The 19,750-nt window shown below is 38.9% G+C and overlaps 1 long non-coding RNA gene across 7 annotated transcripts in view; it reads right to left on the bottom strand.

Annotated features, from left to right (window-relative positions):
- Positions 1-1,748: 1,748 nt before the first annotated feature.
- LOC109444912 (uncharacterized) overlaps positions 1,749-19,750 on the bottom strand; it is a 95,025-nt gene continuing 77,023 nt past the window's right edge. For 6 of the 7 annotated variants that reach the window (XR_012491364.1, XR_012491367.1, XR_012491365.1 and 3 more), the window contains one exon: positions 1,749-2,483. This is a non-coding gene — a long non-coding RNA (uncharacterized LOC109444912). The remainder of the gene's footprint in view (positions 2,484-19,750) is intronic. The other variant, XR_012491370.1, reaches the window with a different exon arrangement.

Below are 19,750 nucleotides of genomic sequence, written 5' to 3'. Positions count from 1 at the left end.
AGTACAAAAATGGCAACAGCTATAAACAGGCAATTCACAGAAGAAACCAGAATGGCCAATAAGCATAAAAATATACTCAGGAACCTGGCTGGGAAAATAAAGAACTGGATGGGGCGGACTGTTCACAGGGGGACTTGAATTCTTATTCACTGCTTTCGGGAAGATAAATTAGTACATCCACTTTGGAGAGCAACTTGACAATAACGCATAAGGTTAAAGATACACATACCTACCCCACAACCCAGCAATTCTACTCATAGAGTGGACCCTAAAAGCTCTTGACAGATGTACCAGAAGACACATATAAGAATGTTAATTGAACCATTGTTTTCAATAGTAGAAACAACTAGAAACATTCTGATTGTCCCTCAGTGGAAGGACAAATAATTTTTCATACAACAGGATGCTATATAGAGGTTAAAATGAATGAACCAAATCTAAATGAATCAACAGAGATAAATTTAACAACCAATATTGTGTGAAGGAGCAATTTGCAAACGTTATATAACCACACGCTATCTTGAAATAACTATGAACACAAAATGATAGCATATTTTGTTAATGTAAATATGTATATAGAGCATAAGTATAAAATATGCATGAAAATGACAAACAGCAACCTCAGACATTATCTTTGGGAATGAGGGGAGAGGAAAGGTATAGAGAGTAGTTTTCACTATACTGGTAACATTTTATTTCTTGAAAAGACAGAAGAGATCTGAAGCAAATGGGGCAAAATGTTAGTATCTGTTAAACCTACATGGTGGATACACGGACATTTTAAATTCTTTTCTGTACTTTTCTATATGCTTGAACGATTTTATAATTTTTTACTTGTCTTTCTTTAAATAAACTTTTTATTTTACAACAGTTTCAGATTAACAGAATCATTGCAAAGAGAGAACAGAACGTTCCTGTATGCCCCTAACCCAAACCTTCCCTCTTATTTACATACTGTATTATTAATATGGTACATTTGTCACAATGAGTAAACCAATATTGATAATGATTGTTATTCTTAACTAAAGTCCATCCTTTATTTAGAATTCCTCAGTCTTGCCTGAATGTCTATTTTCTGTTCTGGGGTCCCAGCTAGGATCCCACATCACACTGAGATATCATGTTTTCTTGGACTTTTCTTGGCTGTGAGAGCTTCTCAGACGTTCCTTGTTTGTGATGACAGGTTTGAGAAGTACCGGTCAGGTATTATGTGGAATGTCCCTCAATTGGAATATGTCTGGTGTTTTCCTCATCAGACTGGGGTAATGTGTGTTGGGGAGGTAAAATGCCATTCTCCTCACACCACATACGAAGAATACATCTACTCATCCTGAGTTATTACTGTTGATGTTGACCTTGATCACTTAGCTGAGGCCATTTATCAGGTTTCTCCTCAGTAAAGTGACTCTTTTTTCCCCTCTTTCCACACTCTCCTCTTTGAAAGAAAGTCACTATGTTTAAGGAGTGGGGAGTTAGGCACCCTCTCATTCAGGGTAAAGTTATCTCCATAAGTGATTTGGAGTTCTGCCTGAGAGATGTGTCTATTCTCTCTATTTGTATATTTCTTAATCATTATTTTTACCGGGATGGACTCATGCATATTTATTTCATATTTTCACTTATCATCCAATGCTACTTTGTTCCAGCTTGGGCTCTCGGGAGCTCTTTTAGTTGGTTCCTGGGTCCCTATCATTGGGTTTTGTTGGTTTTGGGGGGTTTGTTGTTGTATTTTTTGGGTTTTGGGAGTCTTTTTGATTTTGTTAATTTGTTTGTTTGTGTGTGTGTTTGTTTTTAGCTCTTCCTTGTTTTCTAGCTCTACAGGTTACTCCAGGCTCATCTTATCTACCTCCTGCCCCAGTCCTAGAATCAATCATTTCTGCAAGAGCTCTGGTTCCTTCTATCAAAATCTGGGTACTAGGTGAGCTTGTTGTTACTAGGGTGTCATCGCTTCTAGGCCCTCTTAGCTGACATAACAAGGACATATGTGCATGTATAGTAACTTGTGTATCTGCTCGTATCTGTATCTAGATTAAATTAAACATGCACTCATACAGTAAACATGTCTCATACTGAGTCTCCACACTAATCCATTAACACGTGTCATTCTGACCTCCTTGGCTTAGAAACCTGGATGTCACCATCTGCTGCTATCCATTTACCTATGGCTCCACTTACAATTTTTTTGAAGAAGAAAAAGAAAAGCTGTAGGTAAATGCTTCGGCATCTTACAGTATCCAGACCTAAGGCGCAGACATTTACAGAGCAGACATTGGAGGGGAGAGGACAATTGATGGCATGATCCATTCCCAGATCTATCTTTGGTGGCTTGTACATTCCAGTGGGCACTCATGGGAACAGACAAAATGTCCTTTCAAAATGAGTCTCCGAAGCCCATATGGGGAGATGAAGACCATCAAAACACACCAGGAGGGAGTCTTGAAGGTGGCAGGGTGAGAGGGAGAGGGAGAATCATGGTTTTCCTGCTAAAGAGAAAACGGGATTGGACTCATTCATTTCCAACAGTACTTTTCAACCCCTTTTGAATAATGGATCCCTTTGAGACTCAGGTGAGGACTGTGGAGCGACCCTCAATCCAGGAAAACATTCACATAGATCAAGAAGCATGAAAACATTGCCCTATGGTGGGGGAAACCTCTGAGCCCATATCCGGATCTCGAGTTAAGAAAACCTGATGTATATGACATGAAAGTCAAGTTTGTTTGTTTGTCAGTGGGGAGAGGTGAGCAAGTGGGCTCAGCGTGGAGGCTGGGTTTTCAGGATAAGAGAAACTCCTGCCTTCCAGGTGAGGCGCCAGGATGGGTCACTGCAGCTGCCCATCCCCTCTCATCATTATTTACATTTACAGCAAAGGATGCTGGTTTGCTATTTATGGAAATCATACACAATTTTTTCTTTTAAAATCAATCTAAGTGTTATTTTTAATAAAATCAGTTTAAAGAATCCTATGAAGTGACCTGTGGGACAGTAGAGAACTGAAGAACCTGTTTGAACAGGTACAAACAGAGATGTCTCGGGCATCAAGAAAAAATGCACATGTTTCCGAGCCCAAAGGGTCTAGAGTCAAACCCCGTCTTTCCCATTTGCCAACTGTGTGATCTCAGGGAAGTGAACTTGTGCCATCTGTCAAATGGCAATAATAAAATCTGACCCTCATAGGGGTCTTTCTCTAAGTGTGTTTCCTATACCACCCACATCAGTCAGCTGAGGTGTTTGTAAAATGGAAATTCCCAGGCGGCCACCCAGAATTTTTTTGTATCAGATAGACTCCTAGGGGGGCAAAGCCTAGAGATCGACATTGTAACAAGAGTCCCCAATGATTTTTCTGGTGCTCTGCAGGCTTTGGAGAGGATGAAATGCGTGAACGTCACCTCCTTATGAAGGGATCCCCCAAGTGGCCTGCTCAGGACTGTCAAGGATGGTTGTGCAGGTTGAACACTGCACAAGTCGGGGGATGGGCCCCCTGGAATTGTTTGGTACGTAATCCACATGGTCCACCTTCTCAGCAGGAGGACAGCTGATCTAGACCCTCTTCATTCTTTCCCCTTTTTTTGAGCGGGGTCCTCCCAGCCTTCCTCCCAGTTCTCAGCTACACGGCAGCCTTCCAGAGAATTACTTCACTGATCGGGGGGCCTAGAACTGGATCTTGCCATTTGTGGTCAAGAAACTTGACAGGGCGAGTGATCAGTGACCGCTTTGGTTTCCTCCCATCAAGGCTTTCCTCAGCTGTGTTCCTGGGATTAGGGTGCTGGAAGGGCCCCTCTCTGGCTGAGAAGTTAAGTAGGTAAAGATACAACCAGCTTCCCCACCCAAGTTCTGTTCTGCTTCAACGTATTAATAGATTGCATTGTGGCTCAATAGTTCATTTGGAAAAAATAATTCCACTACCTTAATAATTTAAAAAAGTTTGAAAAGCGCTGCCTGTTACCAGGCACCCCAGGGGAGCCTGTGGAACAGATTGTGAGGGCAGAGGACGAAGGAGCCTCAGCTCCGTCTGGGGGTCTGTAGGGCTCCCCCAAAGCAGCACCCTACACCTTCATTTCAGAAGTAGACACTGACACAAGGGGTTACAACCCCATGTCCAGAATAGGGGGAAATTCTTGAGGCCTCTCCAAAGCTGCCCTCCCCTGCCTATGGGAAAATTGACCATATCCACTTACGAAAAGAAAAATGGGATGTTGGTGGATCCCTGTCCACGTCAATCATCAGTCCAAAGTCTCCTGAAGGTCTCCAAAGACCACAGCCCCAAAAAAAGGCATCAAAGTCATTACTGAGAGACCCGAGGGAAAGGAGGGTATGTGGTACTTTGTCGTGGGCACCAGCCAATGGGAGTAAGGGTGAAGAAAGAGAAAGGAGTCTGGAAATTTTCTGTAGGAACCAGCGCTCCCCCCCCGCCCGCCCCCCAGATCTGGAGCACTTGGAGCATAAAGGCAGACATCTTTCCTCACTCTCTAAAATCTGACATTTGCAAGGGGCATTAAATTGTCATTACACGTTTCCTCCTGGTTCACAATGAAGACCTTAGGAAAAAATTTCTCCAACAAAAGACGGTATGCTGAGTATTCTTACAAATATTATCCCATTTACCTGCTCATTGTGATTCAGCCACCACGGGGGCTGGCTGCTGCCTTGCTTTCTCAGTGGGCCACAGATGTGGAGGGCTGTGTGTATTCTATTTCTATGGTTCTGTACCAGGCTCCTCTCTTGCTTTATTAATTTATTCTCTTTCTCCCCATACTCTACTCCCATCCCCCTCGTTACCCTCATAAAAGTAGGCAGGTCGTTTTATATTTTGTACATAATTGAAAAGTTGGGTTATAGTAAAAGATACACCCTATAAGATTACAACAATGGTTGGGGGGGTGTCATCTGATACCACTTGTGGACCCTGTCCCTGGAAAAATCTGCCTCTATTCAAACACACAATTTTGCAATTTCTGGGGTTCAGGGACGCCTAAAGCCCTCTGTAGACATTCTCTGAACCCCAAGTTCACTACCCTCATTAAAAGAAAGTTGTGAGAAATAGGAAAGCATTTGCAATGCAGACTCCTCTAAACGGACTGTACCTTTTAGTGTTTCCAAATGTCCTGTGCTAGTCGTAATGACACGATGTATTATTGGGTTCCTTTGTCTCACTTCCTTGGGTTTCCATTTGGGAAGGTGTTTAAAAAACAACCCCTTTGTATTTCTGCAATATGTTAAGACCTTAAAGAGAAAAGTCCCCCTCGAGCCCTACGCCCTCGTTCCCTCCGTACATCCTTGCATCTCTCAGGGATGAACAGCCCTGCTTCCAAAGGCAGGACCAGCTCTGCCTTCTCCATGCTTTCTCCTCCCCTTACCATTTTCATACATTGCCAACGATTCGTAGGCAGAGTTTGTGTCGCTTCCTTCACTACTGTTACTTAAGGGCACATCTAAAGTATTCAGTAAATGTCTGCTAAGCCAAGCGAAATTCCTCCTTTCTCACTGGGAAAATTTTTAATGCAGAGAAATTAAGGAGCCAAGTTTTAAAGAGACACATTACCCCAGGAGCCAGGATTTGCAGCCCATCGCAGCGTTCTCTTAGTTTTGCTTTAGATCTTTGTTTGCTTAAAAGAATTCAAATTTACAGATGATTTTATTCTCTGGTTTCATTTTCTCTCCTCCTGCCCATTGCAGACAAAGCGGAGATCATTACTGTGGTCTGTCGCTTTCCGATTTGTATTTTTATAGTATTTGTATGGCATGTCATTTTTAGTATATTTTACATGAGTTAAAAATTTTTTACATATTCCGTACCTTACTTTCTAAACTCAATATGTTTTCAAGATCTATTCTTGTTCCTGCATAGAGATCTGGTTTATTTGCCTTAGGTATTATACAACATCCCATGATTTCAATATGCATGTCGTACTTAGCCAGTCCCAAAGGAGAGGGATGTAGGGCCCCCTGCCCAGTTCATCACTATCACAAACAATGCTGCAATAAACATCCTTATTACAACTCGGCTTACTTTTTGCACACATTTCCTAACACACCATTGGTGAATAGGAAACGGCTGTTTTGGTAGAACGTGGAAGCCATGTTGGCTCCTATGTGATTTTTTTCCCCAATGTGTTACTGTCTTGAAGCGATCAAAAGAGAAAGTCTTGGCAATGAATGCAGACCTGAGCTGAAAATCGACAGAAATGTTTTTCTTCAGAGCAATGAGTGGCAGGTTTTGTGGCTTCGAGGACCACTACTGAATGATCTGGTGACACTGGGAGTACAGAGGGAGAAAACAAAGAAATTGGAAGCATCTCATCCTGTATTAAGACAATGGAATCCTAAAGAAGGCTATCGCCAAGGCCGTATTTTTAATTTTTATGAAAATGGTCTCTACTCCAGGGCACCCGTACCTACCTGTCCCGGAAAGAAGGAGCCACAAAAGACAGGCAAATGACAGCAGTGGATTTACTGTACTATATCTTGTCATGATTTTCAAAATTGGTTTGTTTTTATTAGTTCTTGTATGACAAAATTCCAGTTTTTTAGTGTGTTCCCCAACCCTGTTTTCCCCATAAGACTTGCTATTTTTAGTGAAGGAATTTGCACCGATTTCCTTAAGTACCTGTGGAAAAGGGTATGTACCTACCCTGTTTCCCCGAAAATAAGACCTAGCTGGACCATCAGCTCTAATGCGTCTTTTGGAGCAAAAATAAACGTAAGACCTGATTTTATTTTATTTTATTTTAAAGACCCAGTCTTATAGTATAGTAAAATAAGACCGGGTCTTATATTAATTTTTGCTCCAAAAGACACATTAGAGCTGATGGTCTGGCTAGGTCTTATTTTCGGGAAACACGTTAGCAATGGAATTGCTGCGTCACGGGGAGGTTCATTTTCAATGATTCCAGATTTTTCCAAATTGCTCTTCAAAGTGGCTTCACAAATTCACACTCCTACCAGGAGAGGAGAGTTCTTATTTTCCTGCTTCCATGCTATTGCCTGGTGTTGTTAGATTTTACTTTTACCAATATCATGGGTATAAAGTGCCTTCTCATTGTCTTAATTTGCATTTCCCCAGTTGCTAGCGAAGCTGAGCATATTTTTATGTACTTATTGGCCATTGCAGCTTCCTCTTCTGGGTATGACCAGTTTAACGCTGCCGATTTTAAAGCCAAATTGTTTTGTCTTTTCCTTATTGATTTATAAGAATTCTTTATGCATTCTAGATATGACTCCTTTTCTTATTAAATTTCTACTTTTATGTTCCCCTCCCAATGTCCCCATTCTCCATATAAGTCTATTTTTTATATTCCTGCTCCACTATAAAACACAGAGGATTTTTTTTTTTTTCTTTTCTGGAATATATCCTAGGTACCTGTGGTCTTGGATTATACAATTAAGTTGTACAACTAGGAAGTTTGAAACTCAGATGTCTATAAAATTTCTGGTTTTCCTCTCCATACCTTACCCATTCTTCTGTTTATTTTATAGAACCTTCTCTGTATACAGGAGAGTTTTCAAAGCAGACAAAAAAAGGTATCCCTTGTCCTGAAAACTGTTGGCCAAATTTACTTCTTTTGCCAGGTTAATAAGAAAAGATTTTTGTGGAAAAAATTTGAGAAGGTTAAGCCTCACATTTGAATTGGATTTTTTGTCAATGTCCTAAGTCCATGGGGAAAAAAAATACACTTTACTAAATCCCATGATTCTCATTTTTAAAATATTCAAGTCACAAGCAATCAATCATGCTTTTCTGACAAATTACCTGAGGAAAACTTCCTTAAAAACTAAACCAATAGTTTCAGATGATGCAAGATTGACTTGAGTGCACACAATTATCTTTATGAAGAGGGATACATGGCTACATTGGAAAATTATGTGTCTATGGCTGTCACTGTGACCTTATGTATTTGTTTTTTCCTGAGATGAAACTCATAAAGATGTAACTTCTGGAAAAAAAAAAAACAAAAAACTAAACCAAGTTGAATTTCAGAATAAATTGAAAAAGTGACATTCAGATTTTTTTTTTTTTTTTCAAATGAGATACCTAACTCCTAAAAGAAAATACTTAAGCGTTTGCCTAGAACTGAAATTTTAGTGTGTGGAAATGTGAGGAAAAGATCTAAGTGTGGGCCAAAGATTCCAACAAAGTGAATGATGTGGTTTTCTCAGGGGTGATTTTGCAACTTGAAACATTCCAAAAAGAGTTACTGATCACCAGGTTTCTTTTAGCTTCTAGCCTTGAAATACTTGGCATATATGGAGCTCTTAGGAATATTTGGATAGATTAAATTTATATTGACATTTTTCTCAAAGTTGGCATGGGTTTCTCACTGTTTGTGGGCATGTGTCAAACACAGAACATTTTGAGACATTTAATTTTCCAACTGATAGATATCAAACTGTCCCTTCCCACACCATATTCTTGAAAGCTAAATCGCATTGAGATTTAAAATGTCATTTTTTCCTGGCAAAAAAAAGCAGCAGATTCCTCAAAAATTAATGATACAGGTAGGACCCAGCAATTCCACTCCTAGGTACACCCAAACTAATTGAACGCAGGGACTTAAACAGATATTTGCACACCCATGTTCATAGCAGCATGAGTCCCAGAAACCAAAAGATGGAAACAACCCACGTGTCCATCACAAGATGAAGGATAAACAAAATGCACTCCGTCCACACAACGAAATATTATTTAGCCTTTACAAAGAAGGAAATTCTGACACATACTAACGTGGATGAACCTTGAATGCTTTGTGCTAAGGGAAATAAACCAGATACAAAACGAAAAATACTGTATGATTCCACTTATATGACATCTCTAGAACAGGCAAATCCAGAGAGATAGGAAACAGATTAAAGGTGACCAGAATCTGGGAAGAGAGGGGGATGGGGAGCTATTGTTTCAAGGGTACAGAGTTTCTGTTTGGGGAAGATGAAAACGATTTGGAAATAGGTAGTGGTGATAGTTGCCCAATATTGAGGATGTAATTAATGTCACTGAATTGGACATTTAAAAATGGTTAAAATGGCAACATTTGTGTTATCTATATTTTACCATAAGAAACAAAAGTTTAAAAAGAGGGTTTCCTCAATCCCCTCCCCCAATAAAGCTACAAATGCTTTGTTTTTAAAAAGCTTGGAAAACCTATAAAGTAAAATAAAATTAAAGCCACCTGTTCTATCACCGTGCTGTGGTACCATGTGACTCATGAGCTGTGTGTTTTCTTTTTTTCTGGCTCTACCTATATGCTGATTCATACCCAGGACCATCCAGTGGCCTGCTTTCTCCACTGAAAGCTGTAACAATCAATAGATTCCAATCTTATTTGTCAGCCTGGTTTTATTCAAATCCATCAACTATTGTTGGAAATGTAAAATGTTTTCAATATTTTCTCAGTGTGAAATAATTTGGTAGTGGGTGTCCCCGTAGGTACCTTTTGTGAACATTCGATTATTTCCTTGGGATAAATGCCTCAAAGCAAAATTTCTGGGTCAAAGAAGATGAACGTTGTTCTTTTTTAAATCTCCTAATGCACGTACAAGATGTTTTGCGAATTCCATTTTCAGCAGCCCAGTATAAGATTTTACTGTCTCCTCACCAACACTGAGTATTACATTTTATAAAAGTCTCTTTGAAATTAATAAGAATAAATTCCATAGCAATGCAATGCTATTGGAGTAATGGTAGAGTAATGATCGTACGGGTAGAAAAGGATAGAAGAGAAAAAAGGTAACTTTGGTGTAATATTGGTATAGTAAGAAAGGATAAATTGTATAGGTTATTGGCGATAGAACTGGTGTAGTAACGGGGAAAAAGATCACATTTGTAGATTAAAAACAGATGGATGAAATCAACAGAGACCTGGCTTGTTAGAATGATTAGCCATTCTCTGTCACCGTTATCTGGATGGAGACACCCTTAGGGCTTTCTCTGTCTGAGGAGTTTTGTCTCATGTCGCCTGCCCACCATCCAAAGCCCTGCCAGCCACACCTAGGAGTTCACTTGCCAGCTTCTTGGTCTTTTCTCCTGTTTTCTCTTTGCCACGAAATACTTTTCCTCACCCACTTCCTCAAGTACAGACCTATTCACTCTTTGAGATCCAACTCTACCGAACCTCCAATGGCCACAGGTGGCAATCTGGGCCATGATGGACAGGTGCAAACGCACCCCACAAATGGGCATGGAGTGGTGAGGCCCTTCTAAAGACAGCTTTGAGGGGGGCCTGGGGATTGCCCACACCACGGAACGCCATCTGGAACAGTGGGGGACGGGAGGGGTGTCACAGTTCTGGGATGGAGGTAGGAGGCTGGAAGCTGGAAGTAAAGGGGGAGTGGAGTGCAGGTGGGCATTTGTACCTTCTCTCCCGGGAGGGGGGACATGAGAAGCAGGGCAAGATGGGCAGACAACCCCATTTCCTGGAACATGGCACCTCTGAGACTGAGAGCTCAATTCTGGAACAACACTCAGATTTTAGAATGTAAGACATCTCGTCTTCAGGTATTATAAACTAGTAACTTGAGTTTGAGTCGCCCCTTAACCTTTCCACATCTTACCGCGTTTTTACAACGTTGTTTTGAGGCTCAGAACTAGCGTGGGAAATTGGCAGCATGGGCACTGTCACTATTAGTTCTCCTGTTTTACATGCGTGGTCCCAGGGTTCGAGAAAGACGGACAAAGCAGCAACTCACACCCAGCACTTCTGGCCCCACACCCACACTGCTCTCCAAGACAGCCCAGGCTGCTCTTCAGAAAAGGTGGCTACCCTGTCAGGTCTGTGACTTGTCTGAGGTGACAATGTCATGTCCAGGTACAAAGTTTAGCAAGAATTCACTGCAAGGAAGGCTTACCTTCCAATGACCCTCCTGGAAAGAGTATAACAAAGGACTTTGTTTTCTGTTGCAGAAATTAAGAGGCGAGAATGCACAGAGAGGCTGTGTGGCAATACTGGAGATTCTCTAAGAACGAAAAGTGTGGACGATATCTTCATAATAAATGGCTTAGGAGACCTTTTAATAAGAAATGCTTTAGATAAATTTTCTAGAGTGCATATACTTCATTTATATCCTTTTTGGTTTTTTTCACTGCTCTCTAGCCTATTATTCTAATTCATTACACTGCTTTCTAATTATCTTAGTATTTTTGTTCGGTTTGGTTATTTTCATCAATAGTGGTTTATACAGAAGCACCACTGAGTAGGCGGTGTTATACAGAGTCGAAACTCGCATTGTTTATGTCCTCAAACACTCCTTTAAGCAAACCAGAATCATGGGCCAAAAGACCCCTACTCTCTCCTAGGAGCGCCTGGAAACACGCACACACACACACACACACACACACACACACACACCCAGTAAGAGAGTGGAAGAATGGTGCTGGTTTTTCACGGAAATATATCTTTTGCTTTTCAAACAAAATATCATAAAGATACTTAACTAAATATCACACTAATTGATACCAGAAACAACAATATAGACACTAACAAATCAGAGATTTGGCTTCAGATTGCTGGAAAAACCCACAGTTTTGGGAGTACATTTTTGCTTAAGGAAAAAAAATCCCAGGACATTAAGGAAGGAAGTGGCAAAGTTCCCCTACCTGAAATAATTTTCTTTTGCTTTGTTCCTGCAAGTAGGGTAAAGGTACTTCTGATTTCAGGAGGTGGTATTGCTTAGGTGCGATTGGAGAAATAAATGCTAAAACACAGAGTGCCTACATTAGTGGGAGTTCATGTTTCACGTACACATCACTTCTTTTTCTGTTTTTCAACTTAAGATTTTAACTGTATTTATTCATCAACCAATTGAGATATTCACATGCTTTGATGAAATTGTTCAACTATTTATATTCTTTTAAGCCTTTTTCTAATTTTTGTCCATAGGTTAATGAATTTCGCACCACCATTATCCATAGTTTACACATTTTCATACATGTTTATGTTCTGCTTTTTTCACTTTTCATTGTTTTTTTACACATTTTTCAATGTGTCTGCAATCACCTACATGTTTTTTTCTTGAAAGGAGTAGCTGTCAAACTTTCTTTAATAAAATAATTCTTTTATCAAACAAAATTCTATATGGTTTGGAGGGATACCTATCTAATCTAGGATTAACCACAATAACAGTTCCTTTCAACGTTTACAATTCCCCTTTCCTATACAATTAAATTATTTTCAGTGTTGGAAAATGTAAACAACGTTATTATAAGTATCTTGGGGTTTAATCTTTTAAAAATTAAATTTATTAAGATACCTTCTGAGAGGCAACTTTTTCTGAGTGGAACTTTTTTGTTTGTTTGTGATATGTGTTGTCAGATTGCTTTTCAGCAGAAAGGAGCCAATTTTTATTGCCATCAAAAAAACAAGAATCCTCTGTTTCCCTAAACCCCAGCTAGGAATGAGTTTTGTCATTTGCTTTACTTTAATTTGATGGAATGGGTGTGAAATGATGACACATTGATGTAATTTTAATTTCTTTAAATTTTAGAAAAGGTGGTTGGTCCACCAGATATTGGTCTCCTGTTAGAGTGTTACATTTTGTTTAAACCATCCCTTTCATTTTAACATTTGTCTCTTGAGCATTAGTGTTTGGTTGTGTTTTAATGAATTTATATAAATCCTTCTTCTGTTTTAGATAACATTTGTGTACCATTTGTTTCAAATATCTTTCATTATCTTATATGGTTTTTAGAAATCAAATTCTATCAACCTACTTTTTCTGTTGCTTGAATAATCAAAATTATTTTCACATGTGGTTCTATTCCTTTTTTTCCTAATTTTCCTATTATTATTAGGGGTAGTAACAGCATTTAACCTTTAATCCACTCGCTGCTTATTATGGTAATGGATTTGAGGTCTAGATCTAAGTTAATTTTTTCATTTTGATTTCTAATTATCCCCAAAACATTCATTAAATAATTAATACCTCTCCACTTGCTTCGTTAGTATTTATCGTTTACCTATTTCTTATATATCATCATCTACTCCTGCATTCTCTATTGTGTTTAAATTTGTTTCTGTTTTTCAACCAAGACCACAATGATTTTTATTTTCTTATTTTCATTATTCTGTATTTTCTAAACATTTTCCATAAGCATGTATTTTCTTTTATTTGTTTTTGGCATTTTATAAGGAGGAAAAATCTTTTAGAAATTTGTATTTACTATTCATACATAGTTATTTTTGAGACATAACATTGGAGTAATTTTTTTCAGATTTTTGTATTTCTATAGGTTTAATTGGCTGTGAAGCAGATCTAAAAATTAACTTGTGGGAAAAATATATTCTTTTCTATGTTGGATCACCCAATATAGTACAGTTGTCTTCTATTACATCCTTTTTTTAAGCTTAGTATTTTCTAGTTTTGTTTGTGCATCTTGAGTTGGGGTAATTTTAGAATATTGTGTGTTTTTGTTAGCATTGTGAAGGGGATGGCCTCGAACCAATAACCAATTAAGTGCTGGTTTTTACCACAAATGCTTTGGAGTTTTGTAGATTTAGCCTTTACCTGGATACTTTCACAAAATCTCTTTTCATTTCTAATACCTTCAGTTGGAATCCCTAGTTTCTTCAAATTCAACTTAAAATAATGATTCTTTTTTAAAAATTATAATATTGATTATCTAGTGCATATTTGAAACATTGTTAAGATAACAAGAATCTCCAAAGACATGCCAAATAATTTTAACAAAACACATCTTTGATTTTGCCTGTTTTAAAAAAGAATGCTTCAAAAGTTTCTCTATTACAGACGAGTAGGTTTTATCATGTTAAAGAAGTATTTTCCTATTTCTATTTTTAATTTTTTTATCAGAAAAAATCATTGGATTTCATCAAATATTTAAATCTTTTATTAAGGCCACCTAATTTTTGTTTTGTTCTGGAAGTTATTTAAATTATGTATTTTATTCCAACTTTATTTACATTAAACTGGACATATTACTATGATAAACCCTACCTGTTCATGGTAAAAATACTTTAAAAATAGTGTCATTCTATTTACAGATATTTTCACATTTATAAGAGCTTCATCTAGAGCGAGATTTCCTTGGTTCTGGTACCAGGTTTAAGAACAGGGCCATTTTTGTCTGCTAGAGTAAACTAATAAAGATTTAATTAAATTTCTTTATGAGTTATAATTAGTTTTTATTTGAAATTTTGAAAAAAATTCCAGTTAATTCGTGTCATTGTAGCAAGAAAAGCAGTTTTTTAAGCTAACAATTTCTTTCTAAGCTATTGGTCTATTCACATTCTCAGCCTCTTATTGTATCATTTAAAATTCTGTAACTTTGCTAAAATCATCCATTTTACTTGAAAGTCCAAATGCATCATCACTGTAAATGGGCAACATATTCCCTAATGATTTTTAGTCTCTTTTTATTGCTTTTAAATTTTTTTCTGGTTTCTAAAAAATTGTTTTCATTTAATTTACTAGGGGATTTATTTATTGCTTGATTGATTTTTTTTTTATTTGGTCTTTTCAAAGTAAAAAAGTCTCTGTTTTAGTATTTCAGAGAATAAGTCTTGTTCCATTTGTTTCCTTCTGCATGTATTTTTTTCCTGGAGGTTTTTGCCTGCTTCTTCTTCTAGAAGTATATTTCTAGTTTTTGAAATTTTGCTTTTCTTATTAATAAAAACATTTAAAGCAGTAAGTTTTCTCTCAACATATCTTTCCTTAAGTTCAAGGATTTGATGGGTACTACCATTGTTTCCTACATTTTAAAATGATTTGTTATTGTATTTCAAATTTTGTCCCGGATCAGGTGATAGTTAGAATCTTTGTTGCATTGGTAGCTAGTCATTTTTTAAATTTTAAATAAAATATTATCTTTTTTTGCAATGAGATCATACAATGTAGTATATATAATTTTTGGTAGTTTTCCTGTATTGAAATTTCTTGTTAATTTTTTTCTGTGAAAGTTTTCCATATTTTATGTTTTTCCTTTAAATTTGCACCATAAAATTGCTCAACCTTATTTGGTATCATTTTGCAAATTCTTGTTTCTTTTGTCCCTACTTCATCGAACTGTTATGGTGGTATAAGGATTTCTGCTACTATTTTGTTTCTTTCAATTTCATCTTGTAATTCTTAGTTTCTTTTACATACTTGATTGCAGTGTGTTTTAGTTCATGTAAATTTAACAATTTCACTAATTTCACTAATTGTTTTGCCTTTGTCACATAATAAACTCACTCTTATTGTTTTACCCTTTTGCTTTAATTCTGCTTTGATATCATAATATGTTTGATTGATATCCACTAATCCCACCAATTGTTTTTCCTCTTTCCATATCTACTTGCCTTTCTCTTTTAAGTAGAATATTCTTGGATTTTTTTAAAAATGCCACCTGGAAAACATTTTTATGTAAGGAAATTTAATCCATTGGCATATACTCTTACAATATTTATATTTAAACCATTGTGACCATATTTTATTTTTATTATTCTCTATTTTTAGTTATATTTCTTTTTTGTTTCTTCACTTGGAAAAAAGTCCTATTTAAGCTTTTCTCACTTCACTCAATTCTACAAAGCAGTAGAAAAAAAATGTATTTTTATAAATATATAGTAGTAACTATTGAGAAAAATCTGACACGTAGAATTTTGCACACTTGACTTTACACTTTCCCTCTCCTCTTTTCCTTCTCCTGTTCCTCACCGTTTGTATATCTGAGAGAAACCATTTTTTAAAAAGTTTTGTACTTTTCTGTCACTGATGTTGACTGTTTATTGCCACAACTCTGGAAACGCTGTTTGAAGCTGCAGTGTATGGCCAGGGAGTTTATGCAGAATTTTCTGCTATCATCTCTGGCAGGTGATATACGAAGATCCCCTTTTTGCTTTTCTGTTTTCTTTTTAGGAAAACTGTACACAGTTTCCCACTGCCTTCGGGAAGGTTACCATCTCAGCTGCTACACTGGATCTCACGCTAATCGAAAGTGCTTTTGAAAAGCAGAAAATCACCACTCTTTATTACATTTTAAATAATAGAACAGGCAACACATCACGTCAGCGGCTTGTATTCACCTCACACTTAACATGGAGAAAACGGGGTTGCATTTTTGGTTCTCGACTGGGGCATTTTAGACTGACTGACGTGCTTGTCAGGCCTTGTGGGCCCTCGCTCGGAGGAACACGGAGTTTAGAATTCAAACATTTAGCTGTGCCACCAACTACAATATCTTCCCCTGAAACGGACACGTTCTCCAAGAATTACTGAAAGTATCAAAGGGGCCAACCTCTGGGGACCATCCTGTTATCCCCGAGTCCCGTTCATTTATTTATATGTCGATTGAACTAATTCTTGCTTTATTTATAGCCTGTCTGTTATGTAACTGCCCCATGCAGAGGAGATACTTTTTTGGAATGAAATGTGGAATACTTGAAATACCTATGAAATCAAGTGAATACTCAACACTCTTTCAGTTGCCAGTCTAGGGTCTTGAATCGGTTCTGGAAATCCTATTTGCTTACAGTTTAGAGGACGGTCTGAGCACTACACTGTTTCCTTAGGAGTAACAGTATTTGCAATGGCTAATGTTTTATGGACCTTTTGCCACAAGCTGCCAAACTGTCGGGTTTGAAAAACCACACTTTCAACTTGGAGTCCCTTCCTTCCTCCCCCGCCCCCTGAGGCCCCCCCCCCCCCCCGTGATATTGATGGAGAGTTTAATATTTATTTTATATTTGATTTTCCAATGTATCCTTTATTTTAATGATTCAATATTCTGGAGTGTTTTTTCTCCCCTCCCCCACACCCCCTACCTTCTAGTTCTTTCTAGATTGTTCTGTTTAAAGCAACCACTATATTTCTGTTTTTAAAACCCTAACAGATTTAGTGGTTGTTCTCTCCTACCAGTCTTCATTTGAGAATGAAGGTCATCTATATTCTGATTATGATTCTTGTATTTTCTTTTTAATAGAAGAGACAGGGGCTTTCATGGTTTGCCTACTATATTAATGCTGTGTATTGAATAAGGTTTTTGCTTACTTTCAAGGGTTTTACTCTTCTTTCTTTTTGCATAGCTCCTAAGAAGGCTCACTTCTTTTGCTCTCAAGCCTTTACACATTCACTAAAGAGTTTCTAAGTTTCTGATATTTCACTTGGTATCTCAATGGTCTTAACAGAAAGGAATCACCCTATGGAAACTCTCACTCCATCATCCACACAGAACATTCTTCTTTCTAAATGACTTTACCATAAAAACCTGGGGAAATGCAAATTACCTTGTGAAACAACAAACAGCGTCTGTTATGTAATTGACCATGATGACAAAATGTCACTAAATGCTCTCAACTATTGTAACGGGAGACAAACACCAACTTATGTCATTCTTTGAATCCTGTCATCTCAGTTGAAAATTTCTCTTCTCTTGGACATCCTTTGATTTCTGAAGTTTGACCTTTTATTACTAATCAGTTAAATATAATTCTGCTTCTCAGCAACCTCCTTCCATCTGGGCACATAATTCCCTCCCTTACAGAGTTTCTTAGAATTCGTCAATGCAGTTAACATTTTCTTGGTGGGCGGGTGTGTGGGGCGGTGGGAGGGGGGGAACAGCACTCTGAACAACAACAAAAGTCTTTCTTAAACGGAGACTGGAAATGGTTTCCACACTACCAGTACCACGCGCTTTTTGTCAGACCTTTCACCTGTTTCTCCCTGTGTTTCTTAACCTCCATCCCAGGAGTGCACCTTGGGAATAAATTCAAAATAACATATACACCGGGCTTAACAGTTTCCACTGTGTTGTTATTTTGTGCTTTGAAAGAGCTGCACCCACTGGCACTCCTCACCCAAAGTACCCACAAGTCTGAGTACTATCCTTGTGCATTTTTCTTTTTAAAAGCCTAACATAAACATTCTGGGAAAGACAAGGAGAGGAGGGGCTTCTCTGCTTTTGGTACACAGAAAGAAAGCTGGGTCCCCTTCAGGAGAACTGTAATTGATCATTTGCACTTGACACACAAAACACTACGTTCTCTCGCTTGCACTGGAAAGGGGAGCGGGACGCCACTGCTAAATATTACTAGCATTACTATTTGTATCCTCGCAATAAACAGTGTTATTACTGTAAAGTCGAGCAAGCGTGACATTTCTGACTGCCTCTCCTCTTAAACGGAGACTCTGTAAATAGTGCCTGGATAGCATTTAAACATTGCAGAGAATCATGTTCTTGCTAATATAAATGTGTGATGAGAGCCATTCACTCCCATAAACATTTTCCCTCACAATCCGACCATCAACAGCCGCAAACACTTCCCATCACCCACTGATGATGGGACACTTTGTATAAATAAAATGCTGGGCATTGCAAGGGCAAATACATGGTTACGAGTCAAGGAGCCAGAAGCGTCCAATGCACTGTTCAAACACTTCCCTCCACGTATTTCCAAAGATTCAGCTAAAAAAGAAATCAGTGTTTCCCAGAGCGGACAGCCCTTGTACTAAAAGCCGTTTTTTGGGGGTTTTTTTCATTTTTTTTTAAAGGTTTCTTTTAGTAAATAAGTTTGGGAAGCACCACAAATTATTGCCCTCCTCTTGGAAATGCATGAACATCCAACATTTATTCCACAAATATTTATTGAGCATGTACCGAGGCCCAGTATTATTCAGGAGCTAGACATGAAACAGGGAACGAATCAGACGGCACTCCATACTTTCAGGAAACCTGTAATTTTGTCTTAAATGAACACCTCAGTTTAGTTTCCGAGGGCTGCTATAACAAATCACCACAAACTTGGTGGCTTCCAACAACAGCCATGTATCCTCTTGTAGTTCCCGAGACCAAATGTCTGAAACCAGTGTCTTGGGTCCCAATCAAGGTGTCCAGACGGTTGTGCTGCCAGGGAGACCGTAGCCCTTACCTCTCCCAGCTTCTGGTGATGGCTGGCACTCGGTGCCCAGTGGCCACAACCCCCAACCTCTGCCTCTCAGGTCACATTGCGTCCTCCTCTCCCACCTGTGTCACATCGCCCCCAGCCTGCCACGATGAAGGGCTCTTGCGACTGCATTAAAGCCTCCCCAGATCACCTCCCATCTCAAGATTCTTAACTTAATCACATCCGCAAAGACCCCTGGACAGGACAAGTTTCCAGCAATTAACACCGGGTAGTGTTGGGCGTCATGATTCAAACTTCTACAGGCAGAAATGGCTCTGCGATGTCCTGTGGTAGCAACTGCTTTTCTGCTTTGACTTTAAAACCCTCCATGGCAGAAATGCCTGCCACAACCCAGAGAACCATGGCCATCAGAGCCCACCATGGAAAACGCTAGTCTGCTTGCATAGGAGAGAACAGCTGTCCTGGTGGGTTCCCTCTGAGGGCTTTCCTCCCCACTGGGGTTCAGTAAACTCTCTCCAGCTGACCTTGACCATATAGCAGGTGTGTTGTAAGGCAGACGAGACAGGACAGGGTTCCCTGGACAGGGACAGGCTGTGGTCACAGCCCCTCCTGGGCAGGGTTCCTGCTTCTCCTCTGTGTCTGACTCACGTCGGCTCTCGGAATTTCCCATCTTCCCTTTCCAGACAGGGTGAAAGCATCATCACCAAGAACGATCTTAAAAAGTAAGCGCACACAAAAGGGACGCAGACAAGGGACACAAAAAGAGCGAGTTCCCAGAGTAGCAGTTCCAAGTGGGTGGCCGACGGGACATCTCAGGAGGCTGGTGGCCGTGTCTGCCTCTGGCCGGGTCCTAATCCCCAACTCCCTGCTGTCTCGTGATTCCCAGCAGGTAGCCTCCTGGCCTGTCCTCCTCCAGGCCC

Source organism: Rhinolophus sinicus, linkage group LG13 (assembly GCF_036562045.2).
Source record: "Rhinolophus sinicus isolate RSC01 linkage group LG13, ASM3656204v1, whole genome shotgun sequence".
NCBI lineage: Eukaryota > Metazoa > Chordata > Mammalia > Chiroptera > Rhinolophidae > Rhinolophus > Rhinolophus sinicus.
Note: the sequence above shows the minus strand (reverse complement) of the source record. Positions and strands in the feature narration are given on the sequence as shown.